This window comes from Ceratotherium simum, chromosome 16, assembly GCF_057802395.1.
Source record: "Ceratotherium simum simum isolate JZ-2026a chromosome 16, ASM5780239v1, whole genome shotgun sequence".
Lineage (NCBI taxonomy): Eukaryota > Metazoa > Chordata > Mammalia > Perissodactyla > Rhinocerotidae > Ceratotherium > Ceratotherium simum.
This window is the reverse complement of record NC_141915.1, coordinates 50,817,187-50,839,915: the sequence shown is the minus strand read 5'-3', so window position 1 is coordinate 50,839,915 and position 22,729 is coordinate 50,817,187. Positions and strand designations below refer to the sequence as shown.

The window sequence follows — 22,729 nt, the reverse complement described above, 5'->3', positions numbered from 1 at the left end:
CTCTCAATTTATTAGCTAGAACCCCCTTTATTAGTTAGGGGTTCTATTCTTCCCTCCTGACACAGCTCTGACACAGCTCCTTGATTTGCCCTTTTGCTAAACCAGATCAGAAAATGCGAGATGATGCATGGATGCCTGGGCTTCCTCCCTTACCATCTAGGTAAACCCAGACGAAATCGGTGTGTGTGTGTAGGGGGAGGGGAGCTTGTCAAGAAAGTGATCTGGGATATTAATTTTGTTTTCTGTGGATCCAGGGCAACTGAGTTGTCCCTTAGTCCCTCATGAATACCTTTTAAAATATTCAATTGGAAATTGTATTTCTTTAGGAAAATTACAAATTTCAGGTTTTTTTCTAGTTGTTACATTTTCACCTGATACAGGTATTTTCTTTTAAAGAAAATAACTATTATTCATTTTTTACACATGCATAACCTAACAAAATAACCAATTATAGTCAGAATAGGGATTAGTATAATATAGTTTACTGCCCACTAGTCGAGGGACATGATTTATTTTTATTTTTAGCCACAATCACCCTTTTAGTCAGGTATAACAACTTCCTGTATCAGCAACACCTCAGATCTAGGGGCTGGTTTTATCCCAGCAGAAAGCACAGACCAGTAGTTCTCCTACTTTAATGTGCATCAAAATTACCTGCAGGGCTTGTTAGAACAGACTGCTGGGTCCCATTCCTAGAGGTTCTGAATCAGTATGTCTGGGATGAGGCCTGAGGACTTGCATTTCTGGCAAGTTCCCAGGTAATATTGATGCTGCTGGTCTGAGACCACACCTTGAGAACCACAGGCATAGAAGTGTCTATATCTCCACAATTCAATTTACAGAGCCAGCTGTACATTGCCTCTGATGTCTGCAGGTGTCTTCTAATGCTGTCAAGACTTCTTTTAATAACTTCCTTTTCACATTCCTCATTATTTCTGTACTTTGAAATGGGTGCTTCACTTAGCTCTTTGTTATCTGTCCCTTCTTGGTTCTTGCCTGATATTGCTTCCTCGTTTTTCTTAAATTCTAGTGTTTTCCTCCTCACTTAGGTTAAATACAACTGCTCTGAGTTATTGAGCACCTCTCACGTGGCAAAGACTACACTAGCTAAGAATCATGATTTCACTTAATCCTCACTAATGCCTTTGAAGTTAATATCATACTCATGTTGCAAATAGGAATACTAAAGTACATAGACAGAACATTCACTAGTTAATAAGTCCCACTAGTCAAATATTTATCATTGGAATTCCAATGCCTACATTCAACCTCTGCCCAGTAATGAGTTTCATTGGTTAGCTCTGACCTTCCATGTATCTGGACCGCCTAAGCCTCCTACCAATATTCATATTCATATTTATATTCACATTCATATGTCCATTTCATATTCAAGGGCCAGTCAAGGCACTTTTTGTCGAAGGACAGAAAAGGAGTCTGGACAAGGATACGGAAAGAAGAATAAATGAGAAATGAAAAACCCACGGGAATTTTAAGGAATAGTGATTTTTGATGGCAGATTGAAAGAAGTTTAAAAAAGAGAGACACATCTAAGAAGACACTGTTTTCTAGCTTAGAAAATTGAAAAAGTCACAATACTACTGATAGAAACAGGGAAGTTGTAAACACAAGTTTATTTGGAAGAGATGTTGGTATTAGTTTTGGATTTAGTATATTGGGTGAAGCAAGAGCCGTAAAGAAGAGAGATGGGAGAGCACAGAAGAGCAGAGATTTCGGTGAGAACATCAGGAAGTACTTACAGGTAGAAGGCATAGGATGTAGAGGAGGAAACATTTATCTATCTGGCCAGACCGATGGGAGAGAGAACAACAGATGTGTGTCAACCTATAATATTGACCCATTCAGTGTCCGGCAACAGGGTCAAACAGATGGGTAACACCCCTTCCAGAGGAGTGAGGCTAGGAAGCTATGGGTATGGAGACCCAGGTGTTATTGCTTCCTCACACTGATGATTGTGTATGTGTTCAGCCCCTGCTAATCTCACTCTTCCCACGTCTTTCCTGATGCTCTGGAAAGTATCTACTGCTTCTTCTCTGTCCTCCCACTTCCACCTGCATTCACAAAAAAATCTTATCTTTTCTGCACTCCTTTTTTTTAAGTCTATTGTTATAACAGTAATAAATTAAAGATTGTTTAATTTAAACATTTCTAGAAGTCGAGAAATTATTTATGCAGGAAAGATTTGCTCCCTTCTAATTATATCTTGTATGTAGGAGCAAGAACATAAGAACAGCTTCAAGACAAATACTATTAGAGTTTTAGAGGCTATTATTTATAATTCATCTACTTGGAAATAGGGAGCAAACGACAACTTAGCTCAGTGCTTCAAAGGCTATAAATGTAGTTCCAAAGAGTGTTGGTCTTCATTTAAAAATTACTATGTACAGGGGGCTGGCCTCGTGTACTGCTGCTGGTGGCCCGGGTTCGGATCCTGGGTGCGCACCGATGCACTGCTTGTCAGGCCATGCTGTGGCGGCGTCCCATGTAAGGTGGAGGAGGATGGGCATGGATGGTAGCCCAGGGCCAATCTTCCTCAGCCAAAACAAGGGGAGGATTGGTATGGATGTTAGCTCAGGGCTGATCTTCGTCACACCCACACAAAAAAATTATTAGGGACAAATGAAAGAGAAACTGCTCCTGCCCTCTAAATATGTGCATTTAAAATTAAAAATTTCAATTTCTTTTGATATCACATTGTTCTTGGGAAAGGAATCTGCCATTAAGGGTAACAACACATGCTTACTTTTCTTTTTGTTTGCTTTTTAAATCAGATATATGCTTTCATCTTGAGTTTTTCACAATTTCCCCAAACATACCTTACAATTATGTTTGATTGTGTGATTTGTAACAATTTCAATAGCTTACAGGTGTGTTTTGAACTTCTAAGATGACATATGCTGGGAATTGGTTTTTTGGAATGGCCCGTATTTTTGTTTGTTGCAAACTGCGTTTGTTCTTATGTCGACATGAGCAGCATCAGTGATTACAAGTCAGAGGCAGTGGGAGAGGGAGGAGGAGGGGGGGGGAGAGAGAATGATTTTATCTGACTTTAGGAATTAGAATTTCTTATACACACAGGATTGCCCTTCAAGAAAAATATGTTGAAGTATAAATTACCCTATCCTAATCTCATTATAGATTCTAGTAAATGGTTAATCGGATGTCAGAGAGGTCAGGAAGTTCATTACTCAACACAATAAAATTGCCTCAGCTTTAAAGGGAATCATACTAAATCAACTTCAGAGATGAAAATGTGGTCCTTTGTGATTGCATGTAGTTGTGTCACAATTCCAAAGGGAATTTGTATTTTTAACATAGCATGAAATATAAGATATACCACATTTCCAAACTTTTAATTACGCTTTTGTATACTAGCCTTCAAAAATTTATGGTATAGTCTATCTACAACAAAGTGTAAATCAGCTTCACAAATGGGTCAGACTTTTCCTGTTGAGCCAATGGCTGTGCCTTCCCACACTGCTTGTCAGATACTTAGGAGGATGCTATTTTCCGGTCACAGAGACACTATTTTCTTTGGAAGAGTATTGGTGTCTTAGTTGTCCGGAGGCCTACTTCCCTAAACCTGGGCTGGAAAGTTACTGAAGCTCAGAGTCACTATATAAAACAACATAGACTAAAAGAACTAGCTGCCGCTATAACGTCATGCTATTTAATAAAATTTATTAAACATTATTTTACAGAAACAAAATATCTTTTTCTACCTAAGATGTCAACCCCTATTGCATTCCTTCTATTTCTTTATCAGCAAAAACCTCAGTCTCAGTTACGGATTGCAGGCCTCTGTCCTCCAGCATAGTGGTATGGACAGGCTCTGGGGGGCATTCCATTACTGCCTGATTCTTCTTTCCATACATTTAATTCACTGCTTCATGTTTTCGATTTTCACACTTTCATTGGGACTCATGTTTGCTCTGGTAAGTGATAATTTTTTTCCCAGGCCAAATATAATAAAAGAATCAAAACAAAAATTCATTTGTATTAATATTTTGTCATTAACAAAAGGCATATGCAAGAAAATTGCCTTGGACAGCTTTATGATCTGATTCTCTCCCTGCCCCCTGTCCCATACATGACCTGCCATCTCTAATCTTGCTATTAATTCTATTGTTTGCATGTGGTTTGCATCGTTGGTGAGGCAGCTTCTCTTATATTCTTCACATATGTGATTTTTTTTTTTTTAAAGATTTTATTTATTTTATTTTTCCCCCCAAACCCCCAGTGGATAGTTGTGTGTCGTAGCTGCACATCCTTCTAGTTGCTGTATGTGGGACTCGGCCTCAGGATGAACGGAGAAGTGGTGCCTCGATGTGCACCCGGGATCCGAACCTGGGCCACCAGCATCGCAGCGCGTGCACTTAACCACCAAGCCACAGGGCCGGCCCCTACATATGTGATTTCATTCATCTTTCGCAAGGGGAGAAAAAGTAACGGCTTTTGCTCTCTTGGCTTTCTTATTGTAAGTATCTATCTATCTGTCTGTCTGTCTGTCTGTCTGTCTATCTATCTATCTATCCATATGCATATTTATATTAAATTTTCTTAAAGTTCATTTTTAAAAATGCAAAGTTAAGTACAAACACTTTACTTAGAAGAGAATGGAGTTACTTCTTTTGTACTTCCATTATTGTTGGACCATGTTCATGGTTTCAAGTATTTTTTGCTCATTTTCTTTCTCCTATTTTCCATCTGTTCTTTGAGGTTTCTCTTTTACACCTCTGTTTCTTTGGAAAGAAACAAAATATCTGTAGAAATCCTGGCAGGTCGCAGCTGATAGACTAGATCATTTGGGACAGTCTCCTCATTTTACAGAGTGGGAAAAACTTAAAGAATCAGACCTGAATGCAAGCCTCTCAGTGAGGTTTTCCTCCTGAATAGTTCTCCTTATTTAAAAAAAAAATGCATGATAGGTGGCCATATTGACCAATAACATAATCGAACAAAAAATATTTAAGTTTCTTAATAAATTGACATTATTGATATATTGATACATTGATATATTTATGAATAAATCGATTACTTTAGGCATGCTCTACTGTGTCTCCTTCTCCATGCCTTGTTGACATCTTGAGCAGACACCATAGCTTTCTGATCATGTCAGATATTAAAATAGTCTCATTTTGTTAATTAAGATTCACTTTTGAAACTAAAAATAAAAGCCCAGTCAAGTCCAAATCATAATTTTTATCTCATAATGTAAAGTTCTCTCTCCACCCCCATTTCAGGCATGCCCTTAGTTTGGGAAGCAGTGATGAGAAAGGGAACAAGGTCTATTTTTTTACTCTTCCTCTTTTCTGGATTCTCCTTTCTCTTCTACATTATCAGGAGGAATTAGGGTAAAGAGACCAAAGTCTTACTTCTCTGAGGCTATTATAGTTACATTGGCTGGTCTTTGTGGGTAATATCCAAAGGTTGGATTTAGTATGCACTGGAATGTCACAAATATAACCATTTGTGAATTAAATATATCAGCAAAAATCCTAAAAGATATTAAATTGCTTCTCAGCCTCTAATTCTGAGGCTGTGATACTTAATCACATTATTCTTTGGGCCAGTTTTATAAGTGGTTGTGTATGGTGGTCAAATGTCATGAAAAGGTAATGCCCCATTAACTATTGGAATAGTCCTTGTTCTGTTGGGTTTTTTCCTGATGCATCCCAATATAAAGGTAGATTTGTCAGTTTGTTCCTTTATTTTAATCAATTTTGCTTTATATATTTTGACACTATTTTGTTGAGTGCATTCAAATCTGGAATTATTATGTAGAGATCCTATTTATTCTAATAATGGCTTTTGGTTATAAAGTCAAATGTGCCAAATATTAATATAGGCACACAAGATTTCTTTTATTTAGTATTTTCCTGATAAATCTTTTTTGCCATGTGTTTACTTTCGACCTTTCAAGTGTCCTTATGCTTTAATGTGTGTCTCTTGTAAAGCGAATCTAGTTGTATTTTATTTGTTGTTGTTTTTTAATAGTCTGACAATCTCTGCCTTTAATTAGAGTTTATTGTGATTGCTAATATACTTGAACTTGTTTATCTCATTTTACTTTGTGCTTTATATTTGTGATATACGTCATATAGTTTCTCCTCTTTCTTGCCCTTTTCTTTTCTTGATTGAATTTGTTTTGTTTTGTTTTGTTTTTTTTTGTGAGGAAGATTAGCCCTGAGCTAGCATCCACGCCAATCCTCCTCTTTTTTTGCTGAGGAAGACTGGCCCTGCGCTAACATCCATGCCCATCTTCCCCCACTTTATATGGTTCGCCGCCACAGCATAGCTTGACAAACGGTGCGTCGGTGGGTGCCCAGGATCGGAACCCTGGCCTGCCAGCAGCCGAGCACGCACACTTAACCGCTGCACCATGGGGTGGCCCAGAATTTGTTTTCTTTTATTCTATGTTTTGCTCCCTTTTGGTTTGGAAGTCATAAACCATATTTTATTACTTTGGTGGTTACTCTTTGTTTTAGTTTTCTAGAGCTGCCATAATAAAGTACCACGAATTGGGTGGCTTAAACAACAAAAACTTACTTTCTACAATTCTGGAGTAAAAGTCCGAGATCAAGGTGTCCACAGAGTTGTTTCTTATGAGGCCTCTCTCTTTGGCTTACAGATGGCTATCTTCACATGGTCTTTTGTGTGTGTCTGTCTCTAAAGTTCCTCTTCTTATCAGACAACAGTCATATTGGGTTAGGGCCCACCCCAGCGACTTCCTTTAATCTTAATTACCACTTTAAAAACCCTATCTCCAAATACAGTCACATGCTGAGCTACTGGGGTTGGATTTCAACATATGAATTTTGGAGACTCAATTCAGCCCATAACGCCCTTGATTTTTTTTTTTTTTTTATGCTAAACTTAACAAAGCCTAAAGTTAATCAACATCCTAATTACTTTCAACACTGTATTTTGGAAACTTTATCATCAGTAATTTGCTCCTCCTACTTACATGCTCTTTTCTAATGTTTTGGTTCTCTCTTTTTTCCATCCCACAAATAAACATTACTATTATTAAGAACTTAAAAAAGATTTGTAAATTTTTTTCATCCATTTATTTGTGCACCATTTACACTGGGAGCTTAGTCTTCTTTCTCTGTCATTTTTTTCTTCCTATAATGTATTTATATATTCTTTATGAGGGTCAGTTAGCTATACACTTTTGCAATTTTTATTACCTTTTTTCTCTTTTATTCTTACTGCATATGCATTTCTTGGTTGACAATTATTTTCTGTCATCACTTTGAAAATTCACTATCTTCTTGCTTACATTTTTATTATTGAGATGTCGTCTCTCCGTCCAATTCTGATTCCTTTGTAGAGGATCTGTCTTTGCCTGCTTTTAAGATCTTTGACTTTAGTGTCTTTCTTTTCATTACAATGTTTCTAGATGTGGATTTCTTTTTATTTATCTTTTTTAAAATATGAATTGTACTGCCTGGATCTGTGAATTAATTTCTTATATTAGTTCAGGAAAATTCTCAGTCAATTATCTCTTCAAGTATTTCCTCTCTTACTAAAGTAAGAATAAAATATTTATTCTTTGCTCCCTGGACTCTACTGAGATAGTCTTGCTGTTAGTTATTCGCAGTCTATTCTCCACATCTCTTAACATTTTGTTAAAATTTTTCATGTCTTTTGTCCTTGCCACGTTCTGGGAAATGCTTAGACTTTTCTTCCAAGTCACTTATTTTTTCACTCAGTTGTGTCTAAGTTATCTTTAATCCTTGAGATTTTAAAAATTTCAATTTTGTTTTCCAAAACTCTATTTCAGGTATGCCCAGTTGTTCCTCATAGTCTTTTGTTACTTGATTGTATTTTTTATTCCACATTTGATTTCTTCATACATTTAATTAAAATAGTATTTGTTATTTGGCAATTCTAACCTAAAGTCTTCAGATAGTTTTTTTTTTTTTTCCTAAAGAAGACTCGCCCTGAGCTAACATCTGTTGCCAATCTTCCTCTTTTTTTGCTTGAGGAAGATTAGCCCTGAGCTAACATCTGTGCCAGTCCTCCTCCCTTTTGTATGTGGGTCGCTGCCACAGCATGGCTGATGAGTGGTGTAGGTCTGTGCCTGGGATCCAAACCTGTGAACCTGGGCCACTGAAGCAGAGTGCACTGAAACTAACCACTATGCCACAGGGCCGGCCCCCAGATAGTTTTAATTTATTGTTTTTTCCCCCTCTTGATTCACACTTATTGTGTCTTGTTGCCTTGTATGTTTGATAATTTTTTTTGTTGGGAGCTCATATTTGGTTAACCTTTAAGTATAGAACTCCCAAGATCCTAAATTGGACATATTTTCATCCCAAAAGAATTTTCAATTACTTTTGTGAGAAGTGCAGTGTAGAACCCACCTAGGATTGCATAAGCCATCTTAGTGTCATGCACTAATGTGGTATTTGCAAGGAACACCCATAAAGAGGGTTTCATTTCATTTCCCTGAAGGTATTTGCAAGGAACGACCTTAAGTAGGGCCTGAGTCTTAGCCTCCTGATCCCTGCACTGGAATGGGCATTTGTTCCCAGGTCTCTCAGATTTAGTGTTTACATAACCAAGTCAGGTTTCAGGCTTTGTTTTTGCCCTTGAAGAATTCCTTCACTTTTTTCCTGAGACGGGTAGTACACTTAAAGGACATTTGTTAACTTCCCCAAATTTAATCGTATGGTGTGGGTAAGATCCTTTAGGGTATCTGTTCCTCCGTATTTCTACATACAGAAGTCCAGAACTAACTTTTAATACTACAGTTTTATAAAGCAGTGAATGTAGAATCTGGTTTACAGCAGATAGAAGAGTAAATATAGAATGGGGAAGTAGAAACAGAAAGTGTTTTACTACTCCTTAAAATGTATTGTTGTTGCTTGCCAGAAGGAAGAGTTAATGGAAGGCTTCTTTTTATTTTTTCTGATGGAAAAGACAAGATAGATAGGCTGATTTGTGCAGTAAGATAATGACAAAAAGGAATGAGAGGAAGGAAGTAGGGTGGTCAAAGATAAGTTCTTTCATTGCATCGTTAAAATTAGAAAGTTTAACTTCAATTTCTATGAGACTGAAGATATATTGCTGCATATTTTTGTTAAAGCAACACCTTTAATAATTATAAATGCTATGGCCAGTAAATCTTCGAGGAGAATCTGATACAAGGTTATAAAATAAGCTGACGCACCCTCAGATTATTTCAATTTATATTGTGTTTTCCTTCAGAAAATGATTCCTGTGCTTGTGGAAGAAGTGTTATTTATATGCTTTTTTGTACTATTGTCTGTTTCATATGTGTAACTTCTGGGTACCCAACACATTATACATTGGCTTGATGTATGGACAGTTGACACATACAATATCTTCTTGTAACAAAGTATAGTTGTTAAGAATTTGGCCTCTGGAGTCAGACAGACCCAGATTTGAATCCTTGATCTGGGTTAGGATTGAGTTTTTTAAAGAGCATTGACTATCACAGTGCTGGTAAATCGCTCATCAAAGTACTTGGTAAATAGCAAATGCTCAATAGGTACACAGTAGGCGTTTCTATCCTTTTCTTCCTCTTCCTCCTCTTGTTATTCCTATAACCACACTGACTACAATGCCATTTAACAGAATGTTTTGCATAAATTGGACTCTCAATATGAATCTTTTTTGATTATTTAAGGAATAAAAACATAAAAATAGAAATTCTTATTCTTTGTCTTTCCCAATATTAATTAATTAATTAATATTTATTGTATTTCCCCGGCACATACCAGACACCTTGCTTGACCACAACAAAGTCTCTGCAATCAAGGGGCTTACGTTCAATGGAATATATAAAAGAAAGAGATTCATATTCAATTCGAAATATATATTATTTGGAATGTCTCATAGATTTGTAATGGAAGGAGAACTGGAGGCAGGGGGTCCACTTAGGAAACTACTGAAGTAGTCTGAGTGGGGATAGGGGCTGCCCTGTACAGTGCTCTATCCATATTATTTTCCTCTGGGGATGTTTTAAGCCTTTCAATAGCCCTACCTTAGATATCAGAATGGATAATTCTCGTATTTCTCCTGTTGCTTAAATATGGCAATAAATATCCAGTTCAAAATTTATTTTGTCCTTTTACCTTTTAAGTTAATTGGTTAATGTCAGTTAACTGATATCATATCATCAAGTCATATCATCTGTTAATTCTTAACTATATCCTGGTGCTGAAAGCATATGAGGATTTATGGTAAGAAACAAAGTAAATAATGTTACATCTCTTTCTTTTATTGTTGCTTCTATCCATACGTGGTAGTGCAATTCTTTTAGATATGTATGTCAGACCTTATTGTAATCCTAGGTTTCAGTTGTAATGATAGTTTGGTGCTTCCTAAAGAGGAAATCCTAACAATATTGGTGTAAATGAGGTGAAAATTGAAAGTGAGAATATCTCCTAGGAAAACAGATTATTCATAGAAAATATCTTAAAATATGAAATATAACTGAGAAAATTATAATACATCTGGATTTTTTTCTTCTAGATCTCAATATTTATATTAATTATCCTGATATCAACTCAATCTGGAAATTTCAGCTTAATTTTATGCATGATTTTAATACCTTTGTACACTTTGGATTTTTCACATTTTTGATAGAAGCAAGCAATATTACCTACTGTGTCAGTGGGCTTGACCACGTAGCCCATTAATAAAATCTTTGCCCTGTGTTGGAACAGGTACCTCCTGTAAAATTTAGAAATTATTCAATGCTGATAAATCATGAAAATAAGATTTTAAAACTGTATAAAGATGAAAGTTGTCAAATTCATTGAGACCAGTATTCACACCCATAGGAAAGTGGGTAAATCTATTTAGAAATGCAGTAGGAAGCAAAACCTTGGTTTATGACTTCCAAGAGGGGTTATGAGAAAGAACCTGAACTTTTCCATTGTTACAAAACATACTGTCTTGGGCAGAATCAGTCTTATCATAAGGTAGAAGTTTCCCATTTCAATTTTGATAAATATCTGAAATTCCTATTGTGCTTAAGTCTATCTTTTCCTAAAATATAGGACTGCATGGAAGATGTGACATAACTGTGCTCATTGACGGCATACCACTTAGTGTCAATAAATTGCTTTTGGAGTGCAATAGGATTGATTGCATAGGATTCATAACAGTGTGATATATTTGATCTTATTCAAAGAGTGGGAAATTGAAATATCCTAAAAATACCTGCTCTTACTGTGTTCTACATTCAAATATAATGGCAGTAAAACCTAAAGGTATTTTTCTATGTAAAGTCATCGATAGTATAATATATACCAGAAATTCTAAAGACTTTATTGCTATTATTATGATATACATTGTCGATATGAGATGTATATATATCCAAAGACAGTTTGAGGTGGTTTATAAGAAATATCACAGATGTTTTGTGACTAAAAATCATTTAAATACAGATAAAAAGATAAGTTAATTTGAATAATGAAAAAAAGGGGAAAATTAAGTGGAGTTTTATACTGGGAAAAAATACGGACACAAAGTACAAATGTTTCTGTGTGTTATGGTAACGGGCAGAAGCGGGAAACAAGGGCTTACAGGCTTCTTTTTTTCTCTTAATGGCAGAACAGCAGATTATCAAAGGAGGAAATTTCCTAAATTTTTATAAATTTATATACATTTTCACACAGGTCTTTGTGTATTGAATGTATATTTTTCCTATTTTGTCAATGTATGTGGAGATGTTCCATGTACAGTCATTTTTAACTGACCATTAATAAATACTAAAGTTATACAATTGTTTGATTGGGACATATATTCATTAAAATTTGCAACTCTGGCTAACACCACAAACAAACCCTGGAACCTCCAAGGCTTAAGACAATAGAGATTTATTTTTCACTCACATAAAGTCCAAGGTGGGTTATGTGACCCTCTTCCATTTTGTAGCTATGTCATCTGAAACTCTTAATCTCCAGAGTTGCCTCTGAAGGTGAAGAGGTTGGAACATTGCATGGGATACTAAGGGTCAGCCCTAGAAGTGGCTTGCATGACTTCCTACCATATGCTTCATGGCTCTTTGTCTACCTGTTTTTAGTCAGTTATATGTGGTTGTAAAAACAACTGCAGGTTTTTTTAGATGTAAATTTTTTTCAGCTTTTTAAAATTATGATTAAAAAAATACATAACATAAAATTTACCATTATAACCATTTTTAAGTGTATAGTTCAATAGTGTTAAGTATATTCACATTGTTGTGAACAGATCTCCAGAACATTTTCATATTGAAAATGGGTAACTCTATACCTATTAAACAACCACTCCCCTTTTCTCCCTCCCCCCAGCCCCTGGTAACACCATTCTACTTTCTGTTTCTATAAATTTGACTACTCTTGACACGAATATAAGTGGAATCATATAGTATTTGTCTTTTTGTGACTGGCTTATTTCATTTAATGTCCTCAAGTTTCATCCGTGTTGAAGCATATGACAGGATTTCCTTCCTTTTTAAGGCTGAATTATATTCCATTGTATGTATGTACCACATTTTATTTATCCATTCATCTGTCGATGGACATTTGGGTTGCTTCTACTTCTTGGCTATTGTCAATAGTTCTACTATGAACATGGATGTGCAAATATCTCTTTGAGACCTTGCTTTCAATTCTTTTGGATATATACCCACAAATAGGATTGCTGAATCATATGGTAATTCTATTTTTAATTTTTTGAGGACCCTCTGTCCTGTTTTCCATAGTGGTTTCACCATTTTACATTTTCACCGGCAGTGCCAAGGGTTCTGATTTCTCCACATCCTCGCCAATACTTGTTATTTTCCATGTTTTTGATAGTAGCCATCCTAATGGTTATGAAGTGGTATCTCATTGTGGTTTTGATTTACATTTCTCTGGTGATTAGTAATGTTGAGCATCTTTTTATATGCTTGTAGGCCATTTGTATATCATCTTTGGACAAATGTTTATCTGAGTCCTTTGCTCATTTTTTAATTGGGTTATTTGATTTTTTTGTTGTTGAGTTGTAGGAGTTCTTTATGTATTCTAGTTATTAACCCCTTATCAGATATATGATTTGCAAATATTTTTCCATTCTATAGGTTGCTTTTTCACTCTGTTGATTGTGTCCTTTGATGCACAAAAGTTTTTAAGTTTGATGTAGTCCCATTTGTCTATTTTTGCCCATGCTTTTGGTTTCATATTCAAGAAATCATTGTCAAGTCCAATGCCATGAAACTTTTTCCGTATTTTTTTCTAGGAGTTTTACAGTTTTGGATCTTAGATTTAGAATTTTAATCCATTTTGAGTTAATTTTTGTACATAGTGTAAGATAAAGGTCCAACTTCATTCTTTTGCATGTGGATATCCAGTTTTCCCAACTCCATTAGTTGAAGAGACTGTCCATTCCCCATTGAGTGGTAGTGGCACCCTTGTTGAAGTTAATTTGACAATATATGTGAGGGTTTATTTATGGGATCTCTATTCTATTCCATTGGTCTATTTGCAGATATAAGTTTTGTACCTGATGTATTTCTTTATTCTCTTTCTCTCTCACAGTATAGTGATGGCCACCTAAGTCAATTTGGAACAAAACAGTCTGAGAATGCTTTTATTTCACCTTTAACATTAAAGGATAGTTTTACTAGATATAGAATTCTTGGGTGATTTTCTTTTCAGCTTTTGAAAGCTCTTTGAATATGTCATTCCAGTTTCCTCTGGCCTCCATTGTTTCTGAAGAGAAGTCAGCCATTAATTGTATTGATACTCCTTTCTAAGTGATGAGTTCTTTATCTCTTACTGCTGTCAAGATTTTCTCTTTGTCTTTGGTTTTCAACAGTTTGACTATAATCTGTCTAGGTGTGGATCTTTTTATAGTTATCCTACTTAAGGTTTGTTGAGCTTCTCAGATGTGTAGATTGTTTTTCATCAAGTTTTAGGAGTCTTTGGCCATTATTTCTTCAAATATTTTTTCTGCCCTTTCTTTCTCTCCCACTATTCTGGGATTCTTATGACATGTGTATTGGCATGTTTCATGTCTCCCACTTCTTTAAGGCTTTGTTCATTTATCTTTCATCTTTTTTTCTCTGCTTTTCAGATCAATTATGGAAAGTCTCTCTTTGATGAGTCATACTTTTAATTTTTTAAACATGATTTTCTTTGGGTCAATGGGCAAACTTACAATAGCTTCTTTTTAAGTCTTTGACTGCAAAATCCAAAATCTGGTAATACTTGGAGACTACTGACTGATTTTTTTCCTGAGTATGGCTCACTCTTTCCTGTTTCATAATGTTTGCTCTTCTTTTTACATACTTAAATGTTTAACCCTCTGGATATTTTTTATGGTTTGTTATATGATAGAGAATAACATTTTAATTTAACTTCTCCCCAAAATGGGCGTTCAGTTATCTCAATGCCATTTTTGAATACTCCATTTTATGCTTTCTGAAATTAAATAGCATCTTTATCAGTATTGAATTTGCTTATGCATATGGATCTAATTCTGTTGATATTCTCTTTACTCCATTGATCCATTTGTTTATATCAGTGCCAGGACCACATTGTTTTAATTACTGTAGTTTTGTATATTTTGCTTAATCTGAACTGATAAGTACCCCCTCTTCATTCTCGTTTTTCAAAAATTTTCTGACTGTTTTCACATAGAATTGAGTAGTCAAGTGCCAGAAAGTGGTATGTAGATTTTTGTGGACATTGTTTTAAATGTCCAATTCATTACAGCATAATTTATTAGTTCAAAATATTGATTTTTAAATATTTTTCTGCATTTAAGATTTATTTTATATACTTTAATACTTTTATTTTATATTTTTATTTTATTTCACTTTTGCACATTTCTGGTTCAGTTTATTCCTGTGTACACTTATTTATTTATACCTTTAGCCATTAAAATTTTTTCACTGTATATTCTAATTAGTTCTTAATGGAGTATAGGATTTTTGTGTAGTTATCTTGTATTTGTTTACTTTGCTGAATTTTCTTATTGTTTCCAGTCTTTTTTCAGATACTTATCTTGTATTTTATAGTTGAACAACATTATATTGAAATAATTATATATATTTTTGAAAATATGTACTGTATTATATATTCTTGCCTCATGATATTGGCTTGAATCTCTAAAAAAAAATCAACTAATACTGTTGCTAGCAGTCATCCTTACATTGTTTATGATTTTACTGAGGACGTTCTTAGTGCTTACCATTAGCATTATATTAACTGTTTGTTTAAAGTATCAACTATTTATCTTAATTCTCTCAATTTCTACTTTACTAGAGGTTTTAGTCTTCTGTTTTTTGCTTTTCGGATTTATCAAGAATGAATCTTGAATTTTTTCAAAGGCTGTGTGCATTAAGAATAGTCAAAGATTTTTTTACTATATCTATTAAGATAATTAATGCATTTTATTTCATATTTCATAATGTTTAACAAATCCTTCCCTCCTTGAGGCCATGAAAATATTCTTTTATATTGTCTTCTAAAAGATTTATATTTTCCTTTCATATTTATGTCTCTAATCATCTAAAATTGATTTTTTTCTGTATTGTGAGGTAAGGGTCCTATTTTATTTCTGTCTTTAAGGAGACCCAATTGTCCCAGTACTATTTATGGAAAAGTGTGTGCTTTTCTCATTGATATTCAGAGCCACTTCTGTTCATATATAAAATCCCCATAGATGCAGGGTCTGTTTCTGGGATATCTATTTCACTTTGTTTGCTTCTGCCAAGTTCTTAGGGAGGCTTCTAGTCTGATACTGCTTTCAGTTACATTCTAGGCTTGAGGTTCTTTGGACCATTCAGGTGATGTGAATTTGGGCTACAAATCTGTGCAAAGGCTGGCTTCCATTTCCACCTTCACTCTCCATGGTCACCACCCACAGCAACTGTCTTAGAAATCTCCTGGGTGTTCTTTTCACCCTTCACTAAGAGTATAACCCTATGAGGTCCATGCTTTATTAGGGAAAGGATCACCTATTCTCCTCCTTGCTTGGAGAAAACTCTCTATTTGTATACTTTCCTCTGTCTTCTGCTCCTGGACATGAAAATTGAAGTTTGAGAGTTCCAGGGTTTGGAGAATAACTCCAGGAAAAGAGTTGCTTTGATGCCACGCCTCCCTCCTACTGTCACTTAAAAAGGCCTTACTATTTGTCAGGTTGTCTATGCTTTAAATTTTTTAAAAACAATTTAATCCAGGATTTTTAGTTTTTTTCAGTGGGAGGGTTGGTTTGGATAAACTTCTCCATGTGAGAAGTATTTTATAAGATTTTTGTCAAATTTATAGGAAAACGGTCAAATCTTCTACGACAAAAGGAAAATATTATCCGCTGAGTTTGAACCCCATGATGATGCTCATTCTAATTATCTTTCCTTGCCTTTAGCCGTACCTTCAGAGTGTCATTTTCCTTTTTGTTATAAGGTGTCTGGAAACGAAGTATGGAAAAGAAACAATGGGAAAGATCCAGTTTTCAGTAGGGAGAACACTAACTTCTGAATGTAACTTAAATATTTAATGTTTATGGCGGTACATTTAACATCAATTTATTAGGACAGATTTACTATCCAACTCTCGGCTAGGCCCATTGGACAGTGTTATTCTGAAACAAAACAAAACAGGACTAGATTGAATGCAGGGATACATAGTCTAAATCATAAGTCTTATTGATTTTACGCAAGCTGAGTTTTTGTCCCGTGCATCTCCATAAGCAGTGGTTAAGCACCAAAGCTTGTTTTTCTCCTGCTTTTGGCAAGTATAGGTCCCAGTGTGTGAAATGTTTTGAAAAGGCAAAAGAAGCCAATTATGGTGATCATTTTGATGTAATGTGATGGTGATCTGGATGGCAACTGACTAAAAAAGACTGATAAGTCTACATTTGAGAGAATTTAGAGAGCTAGATGACAGATGGGATAAAGCTTTTAAAGAGAAGAAACAAAGAGAATTTCAAGGGACTTGGCTACTGGAGGGGTTATTGCTGTTAAGGGGAATCTTATAGGTAGTAAATTAATCATTTAACCTCCTTTTTTTTGTGTGAGGAAGATTAGTCCTGAGCTAACATCCGATTCCAATCCTCCTCTTTTTGCTGAGGAAGATCGGCACTGGGCTAACATCTGTGTCCATCTTCCTCTACTTTATATGGGACACCGCCACAGCATGGCTGGACAAGCAGTGGGTTGGTCTGCACCCAGGAGTGGGAACCTGTGAACCTTGGGCCGCCAAAGTGAAGCGTGTGAACTTAACTGCTACACCACCGGGCCAGGCCCCATTTTATATTCTTTTAAAGCAAAGGATAATAATTTAATTATAGAAGCTTACATTCTCTTAATATTTGTTGTGCAGCTAGGATTGCATTTTTCTATTTTATTTTCTCTGTAGAATCTCTCCAAGAAGTAGGGAAAATCATCCAAGTCCAGAAGAGCTAGAAGAAAAAGATGAAGATATTCAAGCTGTAAGAGTGAAAAGGCATTCACTACTCCAAACTTGGATGAGGTGAACACAAGTGACTGGACCCTTCGTGAAATACTGAGATAGTTAGCTTGTCCTGTAGAGCTGAGGAACTGTTGGTTTTTAGTTTGACAATTTACTTTTGTTTCTGTAACAATTCCATTTGTAGATCATATCCAAATCATTATCTTTTGAAGTATTTATTCTATCATCACTCTTATGATTTTCTCTTCCTTAGCTTTTTGTGGGTCTTAATCTGCCAGGTTTTCCTTCATCAGTACAATTCAAGAAGTTCTGTGATATTTTTATCCACTTTAATAAAAATCCCACATTTTTTTGCAAGAGTTTCAATTTCATTTTGCATTATATTGAGATTGTAATATTAATAACTGTAAATAGCATATAAAAAAAGCAAGTGAATTTACACTATGTGAAAATCAATAAGAAATGCACTAGAAATGAAATTAGTGCAAAGGGCAAGGTAGATGCTCAGCACAATGCAAAGGGAATATTTTTGATTGGGAATTAGTTTTAGCAGTAGTTGATAAAGTAGTCTTCATTAATGAACGTACGTTTGGGCATTTTATTTGAAGAAAGAGGCTGACTTACCACTCACACAAATCTGATTAGATTCATAGGTTAGGAAATCAAAGGTAAAACACGAGTGCACAAAATTTAACAGGAAAATCTTGCTTTGTCATGTTTTCCAGAAACCAGTCCTAATGGCAAGCTGTTTACACAAGGAATATAAAGAGAAAAAGAAAAGTTGCTTTACAACAAGAAAGAAGAAAATAGCCATTAGGAATGTTTCCTTCTGTGTTAACAAAGGTTTGGATAGTGTTCCCTTTATTAGAATGTTCCTTATTCTCTACATTTAGGACGATGAAGGGGATAACTTTCCCTTCTTTGAGACTATTCATGTATCTTGGTTAAGTGTAATTATAAAAATATTTGACACGTCAGCAGAGAAACCTTTTCTACTTCAAAATCCTGTCCGAATTCAAACGGCAAGAAACCCAATCCTGAATCAGAAAGACCAAATTATTCTGCTGTAAATCCAAAGTCTTTCCACTAACATTGTCATATAAGAAATAAAGGTGCTGTTTGAAAATGTTATTTTGTTTCGAAATGTTTCTGAGCTAAATGAATTTGGGCTAGTCAACCTTTCAAGTACAAATATTGATGGTGACTCTTTCTTCCAGGTGAAGTTTTGGGATTGCTGGGACACGATGGAGGTGGCAAAAGTACTTCTATTTAAATGATAACTGGGGACACAGAGGCCACTGCAGGAGTGGTATGTGGCATGTAAAGGAACAAGTGTATTGCCAGGGGAAATTTCATTTTAAGTATCAATGGCATCCTTATATTATTCCTTTGTGAATTCCATGATTTTGTAAAAAATGAATAAATAGATGAAAGAATTTGTAAAATATCTCTCGCATGCTCAAAAAATACTGCCTCTTAATGGCTACTCCATGGAGGATTGGAGCATAAGCCGGCTGTGGATCTGACATTCATTGTTCCCTGTAGGTGGTTTTAGGAGGCTGCAGAGCGTCGGTGAGGCCATGGGAAGATGGTATCCTCAAGTTTTGGGGGTTCTGTCCTCAGGAGAGCTCCCTGTGGCCCAGTCTCATGGTAAAAGAACACCTGGAGTTGTACGCGGCAGTGAAAGGACTGAGCAGAGAGGATGCTGCTCTGAGTGTGTCCTGGTGCAGAGAGAAGCCTCCCTCACACTTGGCAGCTGGAGGAAGGGAGGGATATATCATTTCCTCATTGAATATGGAAAGGAGATCCTAAACAACATCTTTATACTTTCACGCAAATAAAATGATTGAAAATCTGAATAAGAACCAAACCATAAGATTTAGTGTTTGTGACAATGGTCCTTAAGTGTACTATTTTCAGATCGATAGTGCTGGGGTTCTATATGGTTGTTTCAGGTAGGGACAGGTGCCTCATGTATAATCATTTTTTTTGTCAGGTTGGTGGATGCGCTCGCGCTGCAGGACCAGCTGAAGCTCCCGGTGAAGGCCTCATCAGAGGGAATGAAGAGGAAGGCAGGGGCGGGGCTCAGTGTCACTCTGCGCACCCCGCAGATCCCAGCCAGACGCGCTGTTCCTCTCCTTCCAGCTGCGCTTCGCGCTGAGCATCCTGGGAAACGCGTGGGTGGTGCTTCTGGACGAGCCGTCCACGGGGAGGACCCCGAGGGGCAGAAGCAAGTGTGGTGAGGGGTGTCGTATTAAGAGAAAGAATGTATTTCTTTCTCTTCGCCTTCCTCTTTGCCTTGCCTCTTGCTTCTTCCATTTTATTTTGCAGTTATTGAAAATCCTACAATGTGGTGTTTCTCTTTACTTAAACTGTTCTTTTTAAACCAACATTATTTTACTATTTCCTACCCTGTTAATGTGGTAACATAATTACATAATGCAGTACAATATTTATTCTTTCTCTCTAGAGCAATGATTTTTTCTTATAACCTAATATAAAATTTTCTATTTAGGCTTCATACTTATTCCCATTCATCTGTTTTTTCAAATTACTTTCTAAATGCAAACAATTCCTTACTTTATCTTTAGGCAGGCAGTTTGGGCCACCTTTAGAAACACGGAGAGGGGGGCCCTCCTGACCCCTCATTACATGGCAGAGGCTGAGGCCGTGTGTGACCGGCTGGCCATCACGGTGTCCGGAAGGCTGAGATTGGAGCCTATGGGGAGCCAGCACCTGACCCCACGTTCTTGAAGAGAGCATTTGGGTTCACTGTGAACAGCTGATGCTCTTCAGCAACTTGATCTGTGATCCAGCACCTTCCTCTGTATTTGCAATTGAGGAAGAAATTGAGACAAGTATTTTTCCTTCACCTCTTCTTTCTCCTCCCTGGATTAGGTGTATTGGTTCCATTCAACATCTGAAAAGCAAGTTTGGTAAAGATTATTTACTAGAAGTAAAAATGAAGGAACCCACTCAGGTGGAACCCCTCCACGCAGAGATTCTGAAGCTGTTTCCACAGGCTGCTCCGCAGGAAAGGTGAAGGAGGTTTTTTGGCTGGGGTAACAGGTGTAGGGGTTTTCCAGCCCACATCATATAGTCTTGACCTAGTCTAGACAGGAAGAGAAAGATTGAGCTGGCTTGTTGATTACAGAATGAGTTGTTTGGGGGTCACTAGGATGTATGGATAAAGGATTGCAATTGAAAAGTTATTTTCAGTGAGTGTTTCATACCTCAGAGAAGGCGAACAGAGAGAGTGTGTGTGTGTATACACGTGTGTGTAAATGGTGGAATAGCTTAGAGGTTAGAAACAAAGTACAAATGAACTAAACCATCAATTTAATGTTTTTTTAAATAATGAAAATTCTGTATCAACCATAGCGTTTTACCAAATATAAAATTGCATCATGAGCTCAATTAAGCAGACTCACATGCTTCAGAAAGATTGACTCTATTCTAAATTAATTGATATGGTTCTTTTAAAGTTGTACGTGGTCAGCTATGAGTTACAAGCAAGGTTAACCAAACCCATGTGAATAGCAGAATGAGGATGAATTTAATTGAAATACATACAGGGTGCTCCTACGTACTACTTCTATTCATTTTTTAAAATAGTATTTATTCAGCTCCTACTATGCGCTGGAGACTATGTACGGAGTAGTCAATGAGTAGACAAGGTTCATATAGTGCTTCCAATGTTTTGGGGGCAGGATATTAAGGAAATAAAAATACAAATAAATGAGGAAATGACATTAAGGTAGGACTTTAAGACTGAGCTGGGTCTGGCCAGCTGAGGAATGGGGATAAGAGCCACTCTTTTGAGAAAACAGCATGTATAAAGAACTTAACTCAAGAATGAACTTTATACATGCAAAGGGTGGAAAGAAAGCTCACATACTTGATGTGTAAAGAGATATCCAAGTGGAGATGCCAAAATACAGAGATGTAGGCTGTGGCTCAGAAGAAAAGTGAAAGGTCATTGAGAGATCTGGTCTGGCAATAAACAAAGTGGGGGCATTTTTCCCATATAGAAGACCATTAAGCTAGGAGAATGGATGAGGTCAATAAGGCGAACGGAAAGGGGAGACGGTCTAGGATGGAGCCCAGAAAGTCTCAGTGTTGAGACTGGATTGAGGAGAAAAGCTGGTGGGGGAAACTACCACCACCACAGCAACAGCCAGAACAGCAAATACTAAGGTGTGTCTAGAACAGCACTGTCCAATAGAATTTCTGTGATGATGGAAATGTCCTGTATCTGTGCTGTCCAGTATGGTAGCCAATGCCCACATGTGGCTACTGAGCACTTCAAATGTGGCTAGTGTGACCAAGGAATTGAATTTTAAATTTTATTTATTTTAGTTAATTTAAATTTAAGTAGCCACGTGTAGCTAGTAGCTAACATTTTGAACAGAGCAGGTCTAGAGAGTTAGAAAGAAAATCATAAAAGTGCAATTGTCTCAGAAGCCAAGAGACAGAGAGAGAGAGAGAGAGAGAGAGAGAGTGTGTGTGTTTTAAGGAGGATGTGTACAATTTTATTTAATATTTTTGAGAAGTGAAAAAAATAAGGCCTATAGAGTGTTCATGGGACTGTGCTTCATGGAGGTCATGGATGAACTCATTTGGGGAGGAAGGAGCTGGAGGTCAAGAAAGAGTATTTTTAATAGGGGAGCGTTCAACAGGTTTTATTTATTTTTATTTTTTTCTAGTTCTTTATTTTTTATTATTTTTTAAATTTTTTGTTTATTGCAGTAACATTGCTTTATAACAGTGTATAAATTTCAGGTGTACATTATTATACTTCTATTTCTGCATAGATTACATCATGTTCACCACCCATGAAAAGATGTTCAAAATCATTAACTATCAGGGAAATGCAAATCAAAACTACAGTGAGATATCACCTCACGCCCGTCAGAATGGCTATAATTAACAAGACAGGAAACAACATGTGTTGGAGAGGATGTGGAGAGAAGGGAACTCTCATACACCGCTGGTGGGAGTGCAAACTGGTGCAGCCACTATGGAAAACAGTATGGAGATTCCTCAAAAAATCAAGGATAGAACTACCACATGATCCAGCTATTCCGCTGCTGGGTATTTATCCAAAGAACTTGAAAACACCAATGCGTAAAGATACATGCACCCCTGTGTTCATTGCAGATAGCCAAGACTTGGAAGCAACCTAAGTGCCCATCAAGGGACGAATGAATAAACAGGTTTTAATTCTTATAGGAGAGATTGAACATTAAATGCAGAGGGAAAATTTTGATTAAAAGGTTCCAGGGAGCATG

The 22,729-nt window shown here is 36.3% G+C and overlaps 1 pseudogene; it reads left to right on the top strand.

Moving 5' to 3' along the window:
• Positions 1-22,729, top strand: part of LOC106802210 (ATP-binding cassette sub-family A member 10-like) — a 50,928-nt pseudogene that overhangs the window by 26,637 nt on the left and 1,562 nt on the right.